Here is an 11889-nt window from a genome sequence, read left to right as displayed (position 1 = left end):
TTGTGGGCTTTGTTAATTTTTAAATTTGTTTTCTTCTTGACATTTCTTTTAATTTAATTTTATTTTATTACATTCATCAACAATTTGAGAAACTCTCTTAAAAGTCCATTAAAAAGGAATAAGTGTTCTTTATGTTGCACTTGTTTGTCTTTATTTATAATGAGGCTAAGCTTGTAGATAGAATAAAGGCCGTTTAATTATTACTTTCAACATTAATGTGCTTTTCTCATGTACTCATTCAAAATAAGTATGCTTTTAGGGTTTGTTGGAGTGAAGTAAACTATTAACATGGGGTTGCAATTGGTCCTTAAATAATTAAATAAAAAACTAGACCGTATTCCAAATTAACACACAGGTCTGTATTTTAAATAATATCTAGGTGGTGAAATTGTGCTAAAAGCCATTAAATTTTGTTCTTAAAGGCACACTGCATGTTATCACAAATGATTATAATTTAAAACATTTTTGTGTGAAATTCAGCAGGTTAATAAACTAGAAACTAAAACCCTAAGTGTTCTAGCTGCTTTTCATATTGAGGAAATGTAAATATATAACTCGACATTTTGTCAGCCAGTAAATCATCTTTCAAGTCGCTATATTAATCATGCCTAGAGAAAGGACCAAATCAGCTAAAACTTCCCTTGACACTCACTGTTTCAAAGGTGAAATACTTGGTGGAAATAATATTGTTCTTAGAAATTCATGTTGCGTATTTGAATATTCTTCATTCATATTAACTATTTTTAAAAGGATTTGGTTATCTATTCTCAAATAATTTCCATTAACTTATTCCATTGTGATTTAGAATTAAATTGTACCTTAGATTTTTAAAAGGAGTGAAAATAAAAGGGAAAAGAAAAAAGCGAGATGAGGTGAACTGAGGACTCAATAAAAGCATAATCCTTCTCTGGCCAGAGGAAAAATAATGCTTTTTAAAAACTGAATAAATTTATGTGTATATATGTGTGTGTGTGTGTGTGTGTGTATGTGTATATATATACATACACACACACACACACACATATACACACATACACATGAATTTTCTGTTTGTGTGATTTGAGAAGAGTGTTAATTTGCTGTAATTTTTTCTCTTAATCTGAAATGCCACAAATGTGAACAACTTTCAAACACTTTGCAGTGACATTGTCAACCCTCTGCTAATACTCTTTCAGTGCTTGGGAACCAAATAATTACAAGATGAGGCATTTAAAAAGTCAAGAAGGTGATACAATGCTGTGAATTAAAGTGAGAAAATGAAGTCAGTACCTCTATAAAAGAACTATTCAAATAGATATTTTAGTAGAAATATAGCAAATGCCTTAATATTCGTTTCTTTAAAAGTATTCTTAGGTATTGTTTACATATGTATCTGCTTGATTTTTTCCCAAATTGCTTAATTTTCTGAAGTGCCAGATGTTGATTTTTTCATGTCGTATCTAGTAGTGACAGAAGTGTCTCAGATTCCCCTCCCCCCAGCAAAATACCTATTTGTAATATATTGGATATCTTTTCCATAACTAAGTAGTTAGTGTGTTATCTCTTTCAAATGTATAAGGTAAAAGCATAGTAAAAGGCAGTTGCTTTTCAGTATTCTCACAGGTAGTGACAACTGCTTTCAAATATTTCTTGTCTATTTCTTCTATAAGCATTGTGTGGCTTTCTCTTTGTCTCTTTCCTTATCATGAGTACTGCTACTCCAATCAGGGTACAGAAATTCCAACAAGAGTACATTCTCATCATTCATGATATAATTGATGAACTGGTATGGGTAACCACCATTAAATGCTTTGTGACTGCCTTGTTCTAACTGCTTATCTAAGTTTTTTAGTAAATACTCAAGTTCTCCTTCAATGCAAATAATTGATGTCTTTCTGAGGAGTTATTTTTAGATAGCCCACATGGTATACTCAAAAAGAAAATAAAAATGTAAAGCTTGAAACCTGACACCAACAAATTCAAATATTAACACCACATTTGGATATAATAATTAAAACTGATGATCAGATATTAAAAATGAAAAATTTTCTAGAATAAAAGTCCTTTCAATATGACTCAACCTTTTTAGGAAGAAATTTTAAGGAAAGAAAAGGTTTTATACTCAACCTTTTACACTGTGGTGCAGTATAATTATATCTAGAGGTGATTGCATATTATAGTAGATTTTTTAAGTTCTACTAGAATAAGAACTTGTATTATTTACTTCAGGTCTCTCTTGCTTAGCCTAGTTCCTAATGCATCATGAACATTTCAGAAATCAAAAAACCTGTAACTCAATTAATATATAGAGAGGCATTGCCCTTATTGAAAATATATATATATTACATTATATACATTCACATAATTGTATGCATTAACATATATACATTATAAAAGTGTGCATCACTTTGATGTAATTGGGAATGTAATTATTTTCATATTATGTGATGAAAAGTATGAGTTATAGTATTTACATCCAGGGAGAGCAAAGATGGACAGTACTGTTGAAGGATGGGCTTGAAAACCCATTGCAGATAAGGTAATTTTCTACATGAAAATCTTCCTAATACACATGTCTGTGCATCTAATACATGAGCTGCCAATCCTCTCTTCTTCCCTCTCTATATTTTCTGGTCTACATCTTCAACCATCTCTTGTCAGTACTTTTCATTCCTTTCATCATGCCTGCCTGGTGAAAGCCCTCCCTGTTCCAGTCCCACTATTCATTTCATACCTACCTGCACCTGTGATGCTGAGGATTACAGGGGGAAACATAACCACACAATCCAGTTGATTGGTCATTCTGAATTATATTGGCTTCAGACTCTAATAGGCCTTTCTTTCATATTTTCTTGCTTTAGTTTAAATCTTCTCTGCTTTCCTCAAGTATTTGGGCCCATGACTTCTCCCCTTATTTTGTCAGATGAATAGATTCCTACTCCAAAGACATTTTCCCTAAGGAATGGTCTCTACATCTCATTACTAAATAGCAAGATTTCCTTTTTTCTTCCTTCCTGTTACAAATGAGGATGTGTCTTCCCTTGAGTTGATGCTAATCTCTCTGTATCTACTCTAGATACCACCTTTCCTGACTGCTCAGAAAACTGAATCTCTTCCAGTTCTATTCGCTCCTTCCCTTAAGCATTTAAATATATTGAGGACTCTTTCATCTTACAAAACATACAGAAAAGAAAACAAACTAAAATCTTCCTCTATCTCAAGTTCCCCCAGCTACAATTTATCTTTTCTCCTGGAAATATCTTCATATGGTTCTCCTTTACAAACTATCTCCACTTCCTCCTCTTCCATTCACTCCTCCAAATGCTGCAACACTCTCAATACTTCAGAAAATATCCCCTTACCCAAATCCCCAGTGACGGCTTTGTGCTAAATTTTATGAATATTTATCGGTCCTCATTCAACTTTATCTTTTGACACCACTTAACAGCCTTGACTACTTTCTCCTTAATCAAACAACCTCTTCTCTTTGTCTTCCTGATACTGTGTTTCAGAGGTTGGCAAATTATAGCTCACAGGCCAAATCTAGTTCATTCCCCATGTTTGTAAATAAAGTTTTATTGGGACACAATCACACATACTCATTTATGCATTGTCTGTGGTTGCTTTTGGAGTCTATGACAGAATTGTGTAGTAGGGACAGAGACCATATGACCCACAAAACCTAAAATATTCACTATCTTACCTTCTACAGAAAAAGTTTGTCAATCTTCCTTAGATTTTCTAACTCCTTTAAAAATATATATATATATATATATATATATATATATCTTTAGCTACTGCAAATCAGTCTCCTTACTAGGACCTTCTTACCAAATCTTTTCAATGTTCATGTTCATCCAAGTTACACCCTAACATATTTCCTTTTTTTCAACCCACACAGTCTCTCTGAAAGTTTCTTTGGGTATGTATGACATCTTCACATATTATAACTCCCCAGTGTATTTTTCCAGCCCAGATATCTGTTCTGAGCTTCTGCTAGTCTCTTTTTACTTAGATAGCTCCTCAACTTCTAAAATTCAACAAATCCCAAACTGAACATACCATTTCACCCACTCTATAATCTGCTCTTCCTTTATCTTCTCACTGATTGGCCCCACTCAGTTATCTGCGCCATCCAACACATTTTTACAGTGACTCCCTCTTGCCTTTCACATGTTATCCACAGAATATGTTTCTAGTTGTCACCATACCCCAGGTTATCATCAATATCTCTAACCTGCATTACTTCAAATGCCAACCAATGTTCTCTTTGTCCAATCTTACCAGTCTCAGCTATGTTCATAACTCAGCCTACACTCTCCTTTTTCTCCACTCCTACCCACATCCCCCTACCCTAAACACACACACATACACACACACACACACACACACACACACACACACACACACACTTCAGTTGGCTAATTTGTGATACAGGCTTCCGTTTTCCCCCCTCAAAGGTTTTACTATCCCCAATATGACTATGACTATACTATCCCCACTCTAGACTGTGTTACTGTCTTTTTTTAACATCACCCAATTTCCCTATGCTTTCCCTTGTCAGTATTTTTCACAATTTATTCCCTTCACTATAATGAAAGTTCAAAACAGACAAAAATTGTATTTACCTTCTTCAACAAGATCTACTCAGCAAGTTGCACAGTAGCTGGCTCAAGGTAAACACATAATAATCTAAACCGTATGAATGAATTGCAAAGTTTTGCCAATTTGAAAAATCATTTATCTTAAAATGCTTTCTGAAATAGCTAATAAATTTTTAAATAACTTGATATCATGAATAGCCTTCATTTTAATTCTTGCCTTTTGTTTTAAAAATACATAAGTCTGTGTGTCATCTGGTGCCACTATTAAAATGGCCAATATTGAACATAAGCAATGCTGATCTGTGTCTCTTACAAAAGACATGACTTTATCCATGGATTCTTTTATTTTTGTAAGGACTTGCATATGGGCTTTAGATGTACAATATGATGCTGTGACCAAAAAAAAAAAAAAGAAAGAAAAGAAAAGTTAGCAACTGTAAATTTGAAGTCATTAAATCTCCATTTTCCAAATGCAGCTTGTATATGTGTGTAATCACCATGTTTTCTATCTTTAAATATTGTTGCCTTTAATTAATATATGTTTGATTAATGAAACATCATTTTATGAATTGTATAAGCATAATCAACCAACTATCTTACAGTAGGAGTTAAAGTGATGAGAAATTTAATTTCTCAATTAATTAATTGAGAAATTAATTAAAAAATAATTTATTTATTTAATTAAAAAATTATTTAATTTAATTAAATTAAATTTATTTTTTTAAATTAAAAATTAAAAAATAATTTATTTAAAAAATAATTTTTAGTTAAAAAATTTAATTTAATTAAAAATAATTTAATTAATTAAAAAATTTAATTTAATTTAATTAAAAAATAATTTACTTTGAAGTTATTATTTTATAAGTATTTTAAAAATATTTTTAATCAAGCATAATGGTAAACAGCAATGGATTTTTTTCTCCACATAGGAAACCTATATTGTCATATTATCACTTGTCTGCTGAATGTATTTCTTTGAAGCAGAAAATATTCTAGACCATAAAAGCCTTTGCTTTTCACTGGAAAAATGCAGGCCATTTCAAGGTACAGAAACATAAGACAAAAACAGCTTCATTTTTCCAATTTATATAGTTTATTCAATGTTCATGTCTAAATTTAAAACTTGAAGAAAGAAGGACATGTAATAAAAATTGAGGCAGACTCCTAACAGTAACCAAGTGAATAGATCTCCTGTACAGCTTCCTATTGATAGTGAATTCTCCATTTACTAAGGGAGACAGAGTGAAGCAATGCTTGGCAAATTATATTCTCTTCTGCGCTGCTGCCAAATGAAATACTTGAACAAGTGTAATTCTGCATCCTGCACTTGATGCGAGTCTAATGTCATTATATTTGGAATGAAACGTTGTGAAAAGTTGGTAGCATAAGTGTTTTTGTTTTTAACAGATCTTAAGTGATTCTCTTCTCCCTCATCTTTTGAAATAATAAGCATCAGTTTCTTATAGAAAGTGTTTCTCTTCTCCTCATTTTTTGAAATAATAAGCATTAGTTTCTTATAGGAAGAATCTGAGGAGGATTATTTATGATTTCTCTGTCATCTTCATCCGTGAGCAACCAGATTAGAGAGGTAGCTCCTCACAAAATGCCCATGCCCTGAAACATATTTTGTTATCATTTTCATTCACAAAATACATCTCAAGAAATGTTTTCTATCCTGATGACAGAGAAAAGGAAATAAAATTCATGGTTTTAATCTCTTATTTTGCTAAGCAGAATCCTCCATGGCTTTGAGGCCATCTCTTCGCACAGCCACTGAATCGGGAAGCATTTACCAATGCTTGGAAGAGTCCAGATTCCGTAGATGCGCCAAGAGATAGTCTCAAAAAAGTGATGTTCACGTATTTATGGCCACACTAACTTTTCTTGTACACTGATTTTATCATACCAGTTTCCACTTCAGAAAACAGCATCTCTTCTTCATTCCTGTTACAGGAAAAAAAAAAAAAAAAAAAAAAATTCTCCTGCTTGGTTTTTGGAGCTCCTGTGATCCTCCTTAATGTATGCCTTTCTTCAGCCCCATGGACCTCCTCAGTGTCCCAAGAACTCGTTATGCATTTATGGCAGAGGAGGCCAATGTAAAAGGGAGATATGAAATAAAGTAAATGTGGTACCTAACCATAATAGGAAAAGCATGCACATGGGAAACAGAGAAAGTTGAGTTTAATCCCAGCCCAACCATTTAGTAGGATTAACTTTTGCTTAAGTAGACAGCGTAACTTTGGAGATGACAAGACTTAGCTGAGGTAGATGACATTTCAAAATAAGTTAACACCCTTTCCAATCCCTTTACTTACAGGATTTACTATAAGATGTTACAGGCACTAAACACTCCCTTTCCCAGATGCCTTTGTAGCCAGAGATGGCTATGCAAACAGAGCTGGCCAATAAACTATAAATAGGCTGGATGAGGTGGCTCACATCTGTAATCCCGGCACTTTGGGAGACTGAGGAGGGCAGATCATGAGGTCAAGAGATCGAGACCATCCTGAGTAACATGGTGAAACCCCATCTCCACTAAAAATACAAAAATTAACTGGGTGTGGTGGTGCACGCCTGTAGTCCCAACTACTCTGGAGGCTGAGACAAGAGAATTGCTTGAACCTGGGAGGCGGAGGTTGCAGTGAGCTGAGATTGCGCCACTGCACTCCAGCCTGGCGACAGAGTGAGACTTCATCTCAAAACAAAAACAAAAACAAAAACAAAAGCTATAAATAGAAATCTGCTGGGCAGCCAATGGCAAAGCCTTTGTTTTCCTTATCATAGAGACAGATGTCATTGGCCTTTCCTTTTCTACCTACTCTTGCTTTGAACATGGATATAATACCCAGAGCAGAAGCAGTCACATTTCGACACTGAAATCATGAGACAGCATGCTAAGCCTGGGGTTAAACAGAGACAGCATTTAATATCTTATTGAACTGCTGCAACAGCACTGAACTGCTTACTTCCAGACTTCAAGATACATGAAAAAATAATTACTTTTGTTTAATTCTCACAATTTAGAATCCATTACTTGTAACCAAAGTATTACTACTAACTGACATACTAACACAAATATTCTCCATTGAAGGCATTTAGTATTTGTCACAGCATTCCTAGGCCAAAAGTAATATTTAATACATTCCATTTATTAGCTAGTTAAGTCCAAAACTTAATACATACTTAGATCCTAACAACTTAGTGGCCTGTTGGTCATGGCACAACTTCTCAAATATTAGAATCAAACAGGACACTGCCACCATCATTTCTTGTTTCATATGGATTTTTGTGTGGCATTTTATTTTTAATATAGTAATTGCAGAAAACCCAGCTTCCCAAAGATACGATGTTATTGTAGCACTCTGATGTCAAAACTGTGAACTACTTTGAGATACAGATTTGTGCTTTGACATTCCCTGAAGAATACTCCTTCACCTTTTTGATTTTGCCTTGATGCACCATTTGAAAACAACAGCCCTAACTTTCAAAAACATTATGCTGATAAAGAGATAATAAATGTAAATAATACATGCCAGTAGCTGGTATATAATAGATGATCAATAAATTATAGATGTTATTAGAAGTATAGTTTTGTGAATTTTTGAAAACACTTTAAAGAGTACCTCCCTATAAACAATTTCTGTTTCTGAAAATAGGAAATACACTGTTCTTGTTCTTATGTGTCATAAACAATATATAGCATCACATTAGAAGCACCGTATTTAATGGATTCCACTGCACACACATACACATATATGCACATTAATGTAAAACTGAAAGCAGGCACTGGGATCAGATGCTCAGTATGGCAAACAAAATACAATACCACAAAGATATTATTACCCCAAGCTAACTTGCCACTTAATTTTAAGAGGCTTTAGATAGAGAAATATATAAATGTATAGAACATTTCTTGCTTCTAACTCATAGTCAGATTTGCCATTGTGCAATTATTATTTCATTTTTCTTTCTTTTCTGCTTCTTGATCTTCCTCTTACATTACTCTCCCATCAGAAACACTCTCCTAATAGAATGCTTTAATTCTTACCCACCCTGTAAGGATTTACCCTGTAAATCTGAGCAAAGATTACTCCCAGTACAGCAAAACTCTAAAGGTCCTATCCACTCTCTCTTTAGTGTGAACAGTGTTCCCTTTAATTTGTTTGTTCCACTTCAGTTTGATGAGCAATCACTTTCTCAGAAAATGCATATTTTCTAACATCAGGAACTGGAATACAAGCCCTTGTTTTCCCGAGCTAAATTTTTGCTGCTGTCAGCTGGACAAGATGTACCAGTCACCCACATACCTCAGGCTTAGTGACTCCAGAAAATAGCAGTCTATCTCACCCAAAAGGGCTTAAAAATCACTGAATACTTAACGTGAACTGGTCGATTTCTTTGAAGGCATGAGATGTAGGAAAAAATAAATCTCTATTTGCTATGGTTTCTGTTTGCATGGAGAACTTTCAGACTTTCTGGATGTAATGGGAGAAAAGTTAGACCATTTCTCAAAACACACTCCAGAACCACTGCTTTGAAGACTGGTGAAAAAGATCATGACAGGCAACAAGGTCATTTGCTTTTGGAAAGCAAAACCATCAGAAAGCCCAATGGGATACATAGCAATCAGCAAAAGATCGCTCCTGTTTATGAGAAAGTATTGGGTAAGCTATGAAGCCCAAAACAGGGACCAATAATCTGGGTGATTGTAAACTACAAACATGCTCCTACCCATGTAGAAAACATACCTAACCTAGTAGGAAGTACTCTAGAAATCGGAGACACATTCAGGCCCACAAAATGCAATCACCTTTGCAGCATTTTCAAATGCAAATAATAATAGCTGTATATGAACTGACCATCTTCAGTCCTCAATTTCCTCAGACAGGTAAATTATTGTCCCACTTGAGATTAATAGGTTAAATGGATGTAGCAAGTAATTCAAGCAGGGTAAAAATAGAAGTCATTCAATTCTTCCTTCTTTTATCTTTTAGTTTTTTTCTTTACTCCCATTTACTCTTACTCTCTTTAATGTTATTTATTCCCCATAACTTAGGAATAAAAATGCTGAAAATGGGAGTATTAAAATGTATCACTCAATTTGCTAAAATATATCATTTGATTTGCAATCTGCAAATCCTACCATGTCAAAAGGAATATCACACATAATTCTGCACAACAAAATTTCTCAAGGTAATTTGTCTCAATGGCTTGAATACTGCAAGGGGTGAGATTTTTGTCAATTTATGATCTTAAATTTTAAAACTACATTATTTGATACTGGGCCAAATAACACATTGACCATTTTTTTTTTAATTCCTACAATTAGAAAAAAGTGTAATTAGTTGATTAAAATTCACACAAAGAAGAGTTAGTGAACACATCAAACCATATTAGTAGCTTAGAAATCCTGGACATCCATATGTTTTAAACTCATCCTATGGTTGGACTGAACCTATGTCTTCTATTTCTCCCCCTGTGAGCTAGCAAAATAACCCCTTTCACGTACCTGCTTTAAAGTGAGGAGTAATGAGACAAAATTTGTAATCGGATCAAAGTGTGCTAAATACGTACTCTAATTCTCAGGGAAAACATTATGGGTATTTATATCATATACAGTAATGAAAATGGAAATTATTTACTCTGGGGACTCTGGCCACATTATCATTAAATTATTTGCATCCTGATAAATGATTTGCATGCTAATGAGAACGCATTCCCAGAACAGCCTTTCCAAATGTTTCTCTATAGTTCTACTATCAGGTATATATGATACCATGTGATACAAAGATATGAAACCTCAAAAGGTCTGTGAAGTAAATTATCCTTTTTTCCCTTGTAATATGCTTTTGGGGGATTAGTGAATGTTTTATTTTAAATTTGCCAGCTTATTGCTAATGAGTTTTCCTTAATTCTATGGGATTTTTCACCGGCTTATATATTTATTTATTTTATTGCTTCCAAGATTACACCACAGTCACCTTCGTTGGTGTGAGCCAAAAGTCCTTTCTATCTTTGCTGGAATGGATAAAGATTCAGTCCCCTGATAGATGGTAAACAAAAAAAAAGTACTCTAAATCAGAATTATTTTCCCACTCTAATGTTTTGCATTTGACTTTTATCCATATGCAACCAAAAAGGAAAACAGAAAAGAAAACTCTTCTTTAGATTGCAAATAAGGTTTTGCCTATTTGAGTGAATTTTAATTCATCTGCTCTTGTCTCAAGTAACACTCATTATTCTTATCTCCCTAGAGATGATATTCCCAGTGTCTACCTAGATTCAGCTACTGCAGTGAGAGCACACATTTGATCTGAGATTCTGTAGATATATATTGCAAATAAAAATAAGTTGATCCTCTCAAGGGTGTTCTCACACTAGCTAAAATATAACTTGAAAGGTTAGTGGGGAAGAGGTTAGTTCCCCAAGGGAAAGGCTGTTTCCCCACACTTGCTTGTTGGAGGATGAATACGCTAATTGGAAAACTAGAAGTTCTGGGGATTTGCAAGTGGAACAGGTGAAAATGTAACTGGTGATAATTAAAGGCTAATTATCTTCAACCCACAATTGGCCACAGGAGGTTCTTCTGAGCCACATAAAAAAAGAGCCTCAGAGGGAAAAAAAAAAAAAAAAAAAAAGACATACAGAAGAACCTACAATTCTTTTATACACCTGTGCTATTAACTATAGCCAGGAATTGAACCTGCGTACACTGATACCTGATGTCTGCCTTCCCCTACTATCACCTTCCCTCCCAAATCCGACCGAAGGATTTCTACATGTAACTCATATCATCAGCATTAGAATTTGTCCACTTTAAGTCTTTCTGGTGATGAGAAAGTAGATATTCCTGTGAAATCCCAAAGAAGACAATTTCTGACATGCGGAGTCATTGTATTAACTCTCCCAGAAAGCTTAGGGATGGAAACTGCTTTTAAGGATTTCCTCTTTAACAATAGTTTATGCAGCATGAAGGGCAGAAAAACAGGCCCTTTTCACATTTCAGGCTGTGTCTGGTTTTATTTGGACATGTGTTAGGAGAGATTCCAGGAAACTTTCTCCTAGAGGTTTCATAGTTGTGCTGGGAGGAATAAGAGGACCGGCCATAGGCCAAGAGAAATGCATTGGCAGAATCATCATTCAAGGAGTGATGGCGTAGTAAGTATTTTTTCTGGGAAAGTGGGGGTACATGATGTATCTTACACTATAGCTTACACTTCTACTTCCTCATCAGCATCTAAATGTGCCAAGTAGCCTGCCCATCCTCTTTTTTGTAGCCTCTCCCTCCATACATGAACTTGACCTC

This window comes from Macaca mulatta, chromosome 1, assembly GCF_049350105.2.
Source record: "Macaca mulatta isolate MMU2019108-1 chromosome 1, T2T-MMU8v2.0, whole genome shotgun sequence".
Lineage (NCBI taxonomy): Eukaryota > Metazoa > Chordata > Mammalia > Primates > Cercopithecidae > Macaca > Macaca mulatta.
Note: the sequence above shows the minus strand (reverse complement) of the source record.